The sequence below is a fragment of the Ambystoma mexicanum genome, chromosome 6q, assembly GCF_040938575.1.
Source record: "Ambystoma mexicanum isolate Mex_15411 chromosome 6q, UKY_AmexF1_1, whole genome shotgun sequence".
NCBI classification, from domain to species: domain Eukaryota; kingdom Metazoa; phylum Chordata; class Amphibia; order Caudata; family Ambystomatidae; genus Ambystoma; species Ambystoma mexicanum.
In genome coordinates, this window is record NC_090937.1 from 215,658,804 (window position 1) to 215,671,895 (window position 13,092).

At 45.2% G+C, this 13,092-nt stretch overlaps 1 protein-coding gene across 2 annotated transcripts in view; it reads right to left on the reverse strand.

Annotated features, from left to right (window-relative positions):
* LOC138515895 (alcohol dehydrogenase 1-like) overlaps positions 1-13,092 on the reverse strand; it is a 309,712-nt gene that overhangs the window by 14,985 nt on the left and 281,635 nt on the right. The window lies entirely within an intron of this gene.

The following is a 13,092-nucleotide window of genomic DNA, read 5'->3' on the forward strand; positions in this document are numbered from 1 at the left end:
GGCGTGCCCTGTCTTGCTGTATGTGGCGAGGTGTATCTGCCCTGCGACATTGATGAATATGCCGTGGGCAAAGTGCCAGGCGATGACCAGTCCCACCTGGAAACTTGTTCCCTTACCTGGTCCCCAAAGGGGGATGTGTCGGGTGAGCCACCTTTTTGTCTGGCCTAGCGGCCATTTTTTCCGGCTGCATGCAATGTCCCTGTGTCGTGGCACTTGCCGCGCAGGGCCCGGCTTCCTCCAGGACACGGAGTGGTGGAGGTTGAGGCCTGCCCTGCACCTCAGGATGGGGCCTGGTAGGCAGATTGCCCTCGGCTATGGTGCTTGTAGTGCTGCATACAGGTGCCCCCTCAGACATCAGTCCAGTATTAGGGCGTAGCCTCTCGGGTTGAGATCAGTAATAGAACCTTGCGGTCCCTCAGCAGAGTCACTGTTGGGATCTCGCAACCCCTCGGCCTGGTGGCTGGTAGCTAAAGCAGCCTTGGTACGTGTGCTGGTACCAGTAACTGATAGGTCCCTCCTGCTCGTGCGCTTCCTGGGGAAGGAGTCGCCTTTGAGGGGTGCGGAGGAGAACAGTGCACCTACCTGGTCTTCTGCTTAACGAATGCCTTTAGGTCCTCTGGAGGCGATTTCCTGAAGAGCTCCCTCCACCTGGCTAATCTGTTCTTCAGAGAGCGTGGTGTCAGTCGTTGCACGCAGTACAAGTGATTGGGACCAATGCAGCAGAGGCAGAGAGCGTGGGGGTCAGACGTAGGGAAGAGACCCTCGCTGGCTGGACACCTGCTGAAGCCTGCAGACGTCGACATGTGCGAGGGAGGAGCGTGGCGCCAGAGCACAGAGCGGTATCTGATTAAAAGATAAGAAAAAGAAGACAAAAGTACTTCTCAGGGTAAGCGTGCATGGAATCACTAGGCCGAGGTCTAACACTGAGTGCTGGTGAAAGCGGCCCACTACCATCAACATGGAAAAGAGGACTGGGGAGTGGCAGCGGTGGTCTGAGTCAGGGGAGTGCATGCTCCCAGTACAGCGCCCCTGCGCCCATTTAAATATAAAGGGGAAGATGATTTTATGGTGAAAAAGGTTCTGTCTCCCATCCCTAGCGAGGTACGCCCATACAAAATGGAGGAACGGGATGCAGGAGTATGGACAAGACAGGACCTTGTAATTATAAGTTCGCTCAGCCAGACCATTGCCAGATGACACAAATTACCATAACAACTTATTAAAAGAGGGGAACGACAACACCTCTGAACCTAATGCCATAATATGATATTGTTTAATACCAGAAGAGCTTAAAGCAAAACTGGGGGATTTTTCCTTTAAACTGGTTTTCTCTGCGACTCCTGCAATGATAGGTACCTCGTTTTGTACTGGTTGTGTTCTTGTCGCGTCTCAAATTGTATAACCGCGAAAAGCCAAATACCGCTCCTTATAATAAGTCTAATAATAGTCAATGAGAACATGCACCAAGATTGTTACACCATCACCATTATTTATTCATCTGATGCTGTGTGCCCTTTAGATGACACGTGTTTCGGCTATCCACCTTCCTCAAATCATGGCATATTTGGTATTTCATGAGTCCGCAGTGATCTCACCAGTTCTTTCATATTATTTGGGTTAAATCCCATTTTATTTACATAAGTTTGTCATAATGTGTTTGCTCTCGTAGTAAAGGGCACACAGTATCAGATGAATAAATAATGGTGTTGGTGTAACAATCTTGATGCATTTTCTCATTGAGTTTTACTAATACCACAAGAGGTAAACAACACTACTCTAATTCCCTCTGATATCACTGAAACACAACAAAAAGATTTTCATGAATTGCTAGAGCAATTCCCTGATGTGTTTTGTGAAGAGCCAGGCAGGGTGAAAGGAATATACCATCACATCCACACCCCTGCAGGCAAGTTAGTACATCTTAAACCGTACCGACTGCCTGAGGCCGGCAGAAATACTGTCATCAAAGAAGTAAAGCAAATGCTCCAGGCCAACATAATTGAGCCATCTACCAGGCCCTGGTTCTTCCCCATTGTGTTAGTGGAAAAGCCAGACAAAAGTTGGAGGTTCTGTATAGACTTCCGAAAGGTAAATAACATCTCAGCCTTCGACGCCTACCCAATGCCTCATATTGACGATCTTATTGACACATTGTATAGTGCTGTCTATACCCCGGAGGGTACTGGCAAGTTCCCCTACATGAACCAGATAAAGAAAAGACTGCTTTTGCCACCCCGCTGGGTCAATATCAGTTTAAGATCTCACTCTTTGAGTTGCATGGTGTCCCAACAACTTTCCATAGATTGATGGACAAAATTCTCCAGCCTTATTCAGAATTTTGCGGGGCATACATCGACGGCTTCTTAATCCACAGTCCAACCTGGGAAGACCATTTATACCATCTATACACTGTGATAAGGGCCTTGCGAAAAGCTGGGTTAATAGCCAACCCGAGAAAATGCAAGTTATCTCAACCCGTCATAACATTTTTATGGTTCTTTGTCGGAAATGGCAGTGTTCGGCCTCAAGAGGAAAAAGTTAGCAGTCTTAGAGTCTCCTACGCCCCAAAACTAAAAAGGATTTAATATATTTCCTAGGGTTAATTGGGTACTATCAAAGGTTCATAACTAATTTGTCCACTAAGACAGCCAGATTGACTGACAAAATACAAAACACAGAACCCCAGAAACTTAAATGGAATAAGGAGGACGAAATATGTTATCGGTCCTCAGGCAAACATTCTGTGAAATCTCTTTCCTTAAGGTAGAACACTTTTCTAAGGACCTCATATTGCAAAATGACATTCATTGACTGGTTTAGGTGCAGTATTATCCCAAGTTCATGACGGGCTAAAACACCATATTTTATACACTAGCCGAAAAATTGTTCTCCAGGGAAAATAACTATTCACTGATTGAACTTAGCAATCAAGTGGGCCATCATCCATCTTAAATATTATTTGTTGAGCAAAACATATGGGTTGATCACTGATTACTCCCCGCTAATATTGATCAGTCAAAGAAAAGAGTCCAACCCAAGAGTTATGCAGTGGTTCTTTGACTTACAACCTTATTGCTTCTCAGTGGAACATCGAAAAGGCAAAGAACAAGGACATGTAGGTTTCCTTTCGAGGTTCCCCTGTGAAGCAATACAGTCCAAACCGCATAGGGGAAGGGTTTTTGAGAAACCTAACAGTATTCTCCCACCCACTCCCTCAGGATCTTCCATTCAGGTGGCCATCGAAGGGCCATCACTTTTGGATCCTGACCCTGGGGGTGGACAAGCTAGGGAGGATCACCTGAGTGGAGGGTCACGGGGGATTGGGAGGAGGACACCCGAGGGTGAGACATGGTATTTCCCCCGGTCATGAAAACACCCAAACCTACTCTCCCTGAGCCTTTGTGGGGTGTTTACAATCTCACCCTATCTCCCCCTCCCCATTGCCAACACAAACTGAGACGAGGCGGAGGCAACCAAGATCAGTAAAGATTATCCACAGGAATAACATGGGGAAAGTAAGGGTAACCTACCCTAGAAATAACTCAGGTTGTCCCACTAATAGAGTCAGGCACAGTCAGGCATTCAATGGTAACTACTCACACCTGACTCCACTTGACTGAGTTCACAATAAAAGGTGTGGGCTTGCACAAAGAAATGAACGAACTGGGAATGCAGTCTGGACCGGAGGAGTCCAGGAGCAGAGAGAAGCAGGAGCTGAAGGCTGTAGGACGATGGCGTATCGAAAACATTGGCCTGGTGTGGATTTAGGGCTGCAGCGTGGTGAGGGAGCCATGCCTCCAGGGAGCCAGAGAAGTGCAGCCAGCACTCTGCTAGCCAGGTTCAAAAAAGTGCTTGTTCCCTTGGGGCCTGTACCGACCCCAAAGGTGCATGTGGGGCAGGGGTTAGACACTGACCTCAACCTCGCATTTCCTGGAGGAACCGCCTCTCAACATGACGCTGCCTGGTGAGATTTCGTAGAGAATGTGAGAGAAACCCATAAGCGTGCCTTTGGATGAGAGCAGAGCGGGAGAAAAGCATGGACAGGAAAAGCGGTGCTGAATTGCAAGGAAAGGAAAGTGTAAAGGCTGGACGCAAGAGTGAAGCAGAAAGTGTAAATGATAAAAGACAGCTGAAAGCAAAGCGAAGCAGAAAATATAAAAGTGACAGAACAGAGCAGAAAGTAAAGCGAAAAGCAAAAGACTGATCAGGGCGAACAGAGAGAAACAGTTAAGAAAAGCACAAGTTTGACTGGCGCGTAACAGGAGAAGAGAGGGGCACAAGAAGAGTTAATGAAAGGTGCCAGGGGCACGATAAAAAGAAAACCGAAAAGAGGGTGCAAAGTAGAACAAGAGAATAAAGGACAAGTGCCAGGGGCACAATAAGAAAAGCAGGAATAAACCGCGCAAGCGTGCACGGAAAGGAAAGAAGTAGTAAAGGGCTGCAGGAAGCATCTAAAGTAAGAGGAGGAAAACAAAGAGAGGGGCAAAGGGTCAGAGTGGTTGCGCTCAGGAAAAGCAAAAAGCCTGGCATTTGCGAAAGCCTCTGATTCTACCCCATAAAAGGATGGTGGATGGGAAAGATTGCCAATAAGAAAAAGGTACATTCTGACCAGCTGAATATTGTGTTTTGAATTAGAGGTGCCTAAACTTGGGGAAGGGCACCCTGTGAGATCAAGATAGAACTGTGATACATTATGTTTTGTGTTTGATAGCTGGAAGAGGCCTTAGCTTGTGGAAGCAAAACCCTGAGAGGCCTATCAAAGAGTGCATCCTGATAACAGTGATTTTGTGTTTAGAAGTTGGAAGGGGTCTGAGCTTGGGGAAGGGAACCCTAATAGGCCCAATTAAGTTGAAGAGTTGTTCGTTGTCTTTATAATGTTAAAAGGATTAAAGTGTGGGGAAGGGAACCCCAAGAAGCTTACAAAACGAACTGAGTTACATTTTTCCATGGTGTTTTGAAACTTGAACAAGCGGAAGATTGGGAAGGGAAGACAATGAAGGTAGTTGGAATAACTAAAATGGCGTTGTGGAGAAGTTCTTACAAACAACCCTGTTGATTGAACTCTTTTGTATGACAATGACCAAACAGCACTTGGTGAGAAGAGCACCTGAAACCAACTTTGGTTTCCCACTTTTTGTTGAACCACTATTTATCCTTTTTTAAAGACTTCCTATCACATTTAGGTACAGAGTGAGGGCAGGCATAGGTTTAGACACAAACAGACTTTTATTTTGGACCATTAGACAACAACGGCCATTAGAAACATCAGTTAAGGCGACTATCCCTTCATATTGGCCATATTTTTGCGGCAATATTAAGGCATGGAAACTGCGGGGGACACCCCCGCAGCCCCTGCATTATTTTTAAAGGAGCAGGGGACACCCCCGCAACCCCTGCTCCCAAAAACCCCAAAAATTATACCCACCAAAACCTTTGCCTATAGCCGTTCCGGACGACCATATATACGGCGATATTTTTGGTGGGGATAATATGTAGTGATACCTTCAGAGTTGGGGCCATTCAGGCATTACACCAACCCAGGAACCTTAGTAAATAAATGTTTTCAAACAAACCCTTTTGAGCGTGTGTCTCTCTTGATACCATGCATGTCTAGCAGTGGCCACAGCCCTAGAATGATTTGACTTAAAGAGTTGAACTTTGTGCAACTAGTAGGCCGGTAGATGACTATTCAGTGATCCGATCCTTGTGATTGCATGCTGATTCTTGCCATCTCTTTCCATGCTGCGTATTCAACCGGTAGGTAGAGATTTATTTTATATTCATTCAATGTGTATTCATGTTTGCATTATATATTTATTTTCTTCAACATATGTAAAACAATTATTTTCTCATTTTATATATATATATATATACATATATATATATATATGTGTGTGTGTCTTTTATTTACTCTCCTTCACTTTCAGTTTTGTGACTTTGGATTTTTTCCATTAATAAATAATGTATTTTGAACACCCACCATAGGAAATGTCTTTCAAATGATATAAGTAGGCTTTGCAATGCCACTAATTCAAGCAGTGTACATTTGTTGATGTATTAATTTGATTTTAATTGATTGCAATAAGATGATTGGGGTTGTAGTCGTTTTGTGCTGTGGTGCTGTCAGGGGGATAAGAGTTCTCTTGTGATATAGGGATGGAAGTGAGTTTGGTATGTCTTATCAATAATTTGCTTCAGCGCTTAGTGATAGGTGTACTTTGCATGGTCATAGTGAGTGTAGTGTTAGTATGTGTGTGTTGCATGATGTCTGTTGTGCATGGAGGTGGGTGGGATGATGGTTTTAGTGATGCTCCCCTTGAAAAGTGTCACTTGCCGTCACAGGTGAAGGTGATATCTACAATGGAAAAAGGTAGCTGGCTGAAACCTCCTCTATTTGGTATTCTTGAGTAGTGCAGCCTTCTGATGCACATGCAGAGTCTGGAATTATATGTGTATGTCTTTACACTGCCATTGTTTACTTGTTGCTATTGTTTGCACATGTGTAAATGGTATTACTTTGTATGTTATGGCTGTTATAGGAGGCTATTAGGTATGAATTTGCCTCATCCTCTTTTATGACATCATGGGAGAATAGTATGGAAATCGTAACCAACTGCTATCACATGACAGCAATGATATACAGCATATTCTTTGAAAGTTTGTTTTTATTTTCGGGTAGCTGAATGTTAAGAGGAGGTGACACCTGTTAATAGTAAACCCCTGCAATCTTGGTCTATGACTACAGCACATAGGTTGCAAAACATGCAGGGTGGCCATACACAATATAAAAGTCTAGTTGAGTAACTTTTAACTACAGGGTGTATTGCACCTTAGAGCTCTGAATGACAACAAACAATGTATGCTTCCATCTCATATTTTATCAGATGTCACTCAGAACTCTTCCATGTAATATATCCCGCTAATTGCTAGCTACACATCTATACATCTATATGTTCAATTCTTACTTACGCTCTCCGAGTTACCAATATTTTTTATTTCCTTTTCTCTAGTGATTGGTTTACTAATGTATTTATTATTCTAGGGATTCTGACTTTTTGAGTAGTTTGGTTCTGCTTACTACATACTACATACATAGTTAATGTTTAGTGTTGTGGAGGGAAATTGTTTGTGAGGTTACATAATTTCAGCGAACCAGTTAATGTTTGCTGCTATCATGGTTAAAGTTTCTTACTAACACAGGTAAGGATTTCTAGTCACACAATGAACATTTTCTACTGACATAGTTACCATATCCTCCTAACACAGCAGCTTTGAATATGCTATTTGTATAACATTGTTTAGGCCAAGCATAGTGTGGTCATTATAGAAAATGCTTTTATTACTTGAAAAATACGTATGCTTTTTTGTGATTTTAAGTTCCTCATTTCATAATGTTATGTCCTAGGGTTGTACCTCTTCTTCAGTTGTTGGCAAGCAGTTAGTGGATTCTCTTGTGTGGTAGAAAGTGGGATCCGGCTAGTGCCTTGAGTGTTGGCTCCTTTAGGCAGATGTTTTATTATGAAAGGACAAGGTAAAATGTGTTAACCAAGTTTCAGTGACCTATAATGTTTTGACACATTTCCTTGCCTTCACCTAACAACATTATAGTGGTGTATAATAAATTTCTCTCTTTCCACAGCGTGTGTGTTACATTGTGATTGGGTGTCACACTGGCAAAGGGCTCTGTCATGAAGTCTTGTGCCTTGACCTGGGACAGGCACAGGGATGCCATTTCACCAAAATGCCAGGGGTAGCGAAGTGACATCACGTGACCCTTGAACTCTGATGACGTCACAGGAAGTGATGTCATTTGACCCCACCCTGAAGCGACATCACAGGGAGCAATGGAGCCCAACCTTTCACCCCTTAACAAAGCAGGAAGTGGCATCACATAGCATTGTTCCTAAGTAAACTACAATAAATATGGTTACAATATCACTGTAATGTGATAGACATTTTATACAAGAATGCATTGCCATATGTATCATTAATATCAGTGTGTATACGCACATATAGCCAAATTACTGTGAATGCAGTGAGCAAATATGCATACAATATCACCCAAACTGTGTTGGTACTCATTTATGGACCTCAGGAGGATGAAAGGCTGAGTTTGCTTGCTGGGATTCGAACCTGCAACCTGCAGATCACACACACATTGCAGCAGCGGGCACTCAAACCACTGAGCTTTCTTACCAGCTATAGCTATTTTACCGGCTATAGTAAAACGGGCAATTACATGTCTTAATGTTCTCAAAGTCAGAAAGCAAATTACACTCTGTAGTGGATACCAATAAACTGTTAACTAATGTTTAACTGCAGGCCAGTTCACCTGCAGGTCTGGTGCAAATTTGGCCACATGTCAAGCCTGCGTGGATCTACTTTTCAGGCTCCATAGGTTGGCAAAATACATACCATTGGGAGGGTTCATAACTGTGTATTAAAGAATTTAGAGTAGCGCAGGAAAAGCAGCACACTCACACAGCATCACCTACTCTGGGCACTCGTTACCTCATGCATGGACACAAACATCCTGAACAGCATGCCATGGAGATAGGAAAGATAGACACATTACAACAAAGCCTGAATTGTGGCACAATGAAATCAAGGGCCACTTGATGTGCTGTGTTCAAACATTCCTACACCGTACACAAGCTTTTAGGTACAAGGATTTTATCAAGTGACCGATGACACCGAGATGGAATGTCTATTGATGATTCTAACAGAGACAACAGCAGAAAAAACATGCTATAACTGCAGCTTGAAAAATTCTAAATACATATAGTTTTTGTCTGCATTGTGAATTTGAGGTGTTTAAGAACAGACTGAATCAGTGACTCACCCCCTGAAGTGTGCATGAAATAAACCTTTAATGAGTCAGGCAATTATTGTATAGAATTCCAGAAACACTATTTGTAATTCCTATTCTTTCATAATTATGGTCACTGCTCAAAGTGTTATACCTGTGGAACCCGTTTTTTTAAGAGGCCTGAACAAGAAAGCCAACCACTGCAGAAACAAAGAGCCACATGGCGCTGTCCACGGCCCAGGAGGTCCATTTACAAAAACAAAAAAACAGAAATGTATTTTTTTAAGGGGAGCAGGGGAGACCACAGAGGTACGAGGGATACCTCAGGGGTCGTACTTGCGACCCCGGCTGACTGCCAAATGATGCCCCTGGACAAGCAAGAGATGACTCAGGGGTGACTTGTAGATGTTGGGATTGGGGCAGGATAGGGTGGCTCCCCTGATCAACGTAACTTTATTCCTATCAGAGAGAGGGAATAATTCCATGACTTCAGACTTCCAGAAGCTTACCCAGTGTGTTCTGTAAGGAAAGAATTGTATCAACAATAAAACAGACACAAGTGACCATAGTTCAGGGGTGTTTATTGTACTTCAAAAGGGTTTGATGGATGCCTATAAAATCTTAAATCTACAGATGGGAGCAAGCTAAAACCATCAAATAATAATAACGCAGTCATAGCGGTGTCTTGTCAAAATAAAATGGCCTATACTAATAAACCTATTGCCAATCCTTACCTCTAAATACAACTAGTGTGGGAAACAGTGTTATGAAAAAGAAAGAAGTGTTCAAAAAATGATATGTCAGGATGTTCAGGCCATTGGCCTCCCTTCCCCACGTTTTCAGCGGAAACATCCTTAAAGCCCCCAAAAAAAGCCTCAATGGAAGATTTGTCTGAAAAGTTTGACCAAATCCTCCATTTGGTGGCAGGGGCTGCAGGGGCTTGCAGGGGTGTCCCCAGCACCCTTGTCCACTATATTGTGAGTGGGGTTGCCGGAATGTCCCCCGCAGCAGTTCCTGTAAAAAGTAAAAAATAAAAAAAAAAGGAAATGACCCTGCAGCGCCGTTTTCCGGTCACAGAAGTGAAAGGGAACAGGCGTTGCAGAGACGCAGCAAGTCGGTGGCACATAGCAAAGTGTGCCGCCGCAAGGTAAGTAGGAGGTTGGGAGTGTGGGTGGGGGCGGGTGCCAAGTCAGAAATGTTCTGGGGAGAAAAGACCGAAAGTTAATTTCAGGAAAATAACTTTCTTTCTTTTCTCCCTCGAAAATTTCCACCACACGCTTCTAACCCCAATCCTTTTTCAGCACTGCAGAAGGTGATACACTCTATCTTAGCACAGTCTCTGGCTTCTCTGGCACGAGGATACAGTTCAATCATTAGCATCAGGGCCTTCGGTGCCCAAGTCTATTTGCCTTTCAAAGTCTATTCTTTTTGAGGGCCTGATGCGACAAACAAACAATAAGTTCTTTTCCTCGTAAGATTTCACAGGTACTCAATTTCTTTTTTTGAAAATGTGGTTTTATTGGAATTTTACAGTTATGACATAATTCAAAAAATAATGCAAAAATCCATATATAACAAGGTGAGGTCACAACTCTCCCCCCCAACCTCCCACACCCGCCCCCCCTATCCCACGCCATGGTTTAATGGTAGATAACAACAACAGGGTCCAGCACATCCTCTGAGGATACAATGCTAGCATAGAGTTGCTTCCGAAAGAGAAACGGTGCTCAGAAAATAAGGTCCAACATGTAAGAGTCACATGTCTTATAACAATCAATCTCCTCCCACTCCAAGGGGGTAGCCCCAATCGTGTTGTTCCCATCAAGAGAACCGTCTGAGATGGTTACTCGTGTCTCAGGCCGTTTTCCCGTATTTGTCAAAAAATGGCAGCCATAGGGCCTCGATGTTAGATTTGGATTAATCGATCAGGTGGGTCAAATACTCCATATCGTAGATTGCTCGTGTTTTCGCTACCCACTCCCCCTCCTCCGGAGGTCGGGGTGATTTCCATTTCTGGGCCCAGCAGCATCTGGCCGCGACTAGCATGACCTGCAGCATGTGGTCGTGTTTCACATTGGGGCCCCCCTCAACCTCAATACCGAACAACACCAGCCAGGGGGACAGAGTTCTCACCAGTCCGTCCACTCCCCTTATCTATGACAGGACCTCACTCCAATAGGTTTGTGCCACCTGGAACTTCCACCACATATGGACATAGTCTCCCTTTTCAACATGGCATTTCCAGCATTGGGGGTCGTAGCCTTTTCTCATTCTGGCTATCCTTTGTGGGGGGTAGTGCCATCTGTGTATCAACTTCAGGGCCTGGTGGCGGCATTGGGGTGCAGTTGTGGAGCGGTGTGCCTACCTAACGATCTTGGTCCATCTCTTTTCTGTTATAGGGGTGCCCAGGTCTTTCCCCCATTGTACTTGGGACGATGGGGGGTCCCGTGGGGTAGAGACCAGCAAGAAGCCATAAAGCCGCAATATCACCCCCTTGGTGCCTTTGTGCGTTATGAGGAATTTCTCAAAATCGGTTAGGTCCCGCCTAAGTGTGTCTCCCCATCTACTCTCGGTAAGGGCACCCTTGAGCTGTAGATATGGAAAGGGGGAGAGGTCAGGGAGGCCCAGGGTGTCCTTCAAGTCACCTAGAGAAATAAACACCCCATCCACCCAGAGCTGCCCGGCCCTACAAAGACCCACCTCATACCATTGCTGGAAGGCTAGTGGTTCGTTGATCCCTTCCCAAAGTGGTGGGGCCCAGATGCAGCTCAAAGGTGAGGGACACGTTGTGAGCCATCGCAGATAACCCCCTTCCTTCCAAATAGACCACAGCACTCCCAACACTGGGTGTTTCAGAACCCTTCTTGGAATGGATGTATTGGGAACCCATAGCCATCCGTCCAATGTGACCGGCGAGAAGGGCCAATCATCAAGTGGTCAACAAGGACGCGTAATTGTGACGCTTTATAGTAGGTGTCAAGATCGGGAAAACCCACCCCACCCTCATCTTTGGGTCTTGTGAGAGTGTCGTAGGCGATTCTATGGGATTTACCGGCCCACAGATAACGGAGAAGGGCCCGTTTGATCTCCAGGAGGAATGGGTTTGGTATCTGGGTTGGCAGCATTTGGAACAGGTACAATAATTTGGGGAGGATTACCATTTTGATGGAGTTGAGGCGAGCCATCCATGAGAGGCCGGATTTCGACCAACGTCCTAGGTCGTGTTTGATCGACCTCCATAGGGGCGGGTAGTTTACTTTGAAGAGATCCCCTAAGTCTTATGGAATTTGGATCCCCAGGTGGGAGAATCCCTCTGTACGTTTACAAAACAGAAGGTTGTCGATATATTGTCTCTCGGTCTCGTTGAGCTGGCCTGCCGGGAATGCCACTGATTTATCTGCGTTGACCCTGTAGCCTGCCAGGGAACTATATCGCTCCAGACTATTGAACACCTCAGGGACAGATTGGGATGGTTTAGAGAGGTACAGGAGGACATCATCGGCAAACAGGGTTATTTTGTAATCAGTTCCCCCCATCCTAACACCCTGGATCTGATCGTTGGTCCTGATTGCTATGGCCCACGGTTCCATCACCAGAGCATATATGAGGGGGGACAATGGGCATCCTTGTCTTGTGCCTCTCTCTAAAGGAAAGGACTCTGATTCTCTTCCATTGACCACCACCTTAGCGGAAGGGCGGGAGTAGAGGGCCGTCATCCATCCCCGCCACCTGGGTCCCATTCCCAAGGACGATAGAACCCCCTCCATGAAGGCCCAGCTCACTCTGTCGAACGTCTTCTCCGCGTCTAGAGACAGGAGAAGGGCACCATCGGATTTCACTCCATTTGAGCTCAATATGTGCAGGGTTTTGCACATACTATCCGCTCCTTGTCTATTTACTACGAAGCCTACCTGATCGGGGTGAATCAGCCGGGGGAGACACCGTTCTAGGCGTGTCGCCAGGATCCTGGTGAAGATCTTGGCGTCTGTGTTCAGGAGCGAGATGGGCCTATATGAGCCACACTCCGCTGGGTCTCTGCCCGGCTTGGGGATAACTGTGATTATAGCCTGCAGGAATGTCGGTGGAATGGTTTCTAAGGTCTTGATATGGTTAAACAATTTGGTCAGCGGTTGGGTTAGTTCGGACTGGAATTGTTTATAGAAATCTGCTGTGTACCCGTCTTCTCCCGGGCTCTTGCCTATTTTAAGCTTTTTGATGGCCTCCTCCTCCGTTATCTCCTTGCCCATTGTCTCTCTCTCTCTAGGTCTGTGAGCTTGGGTAGG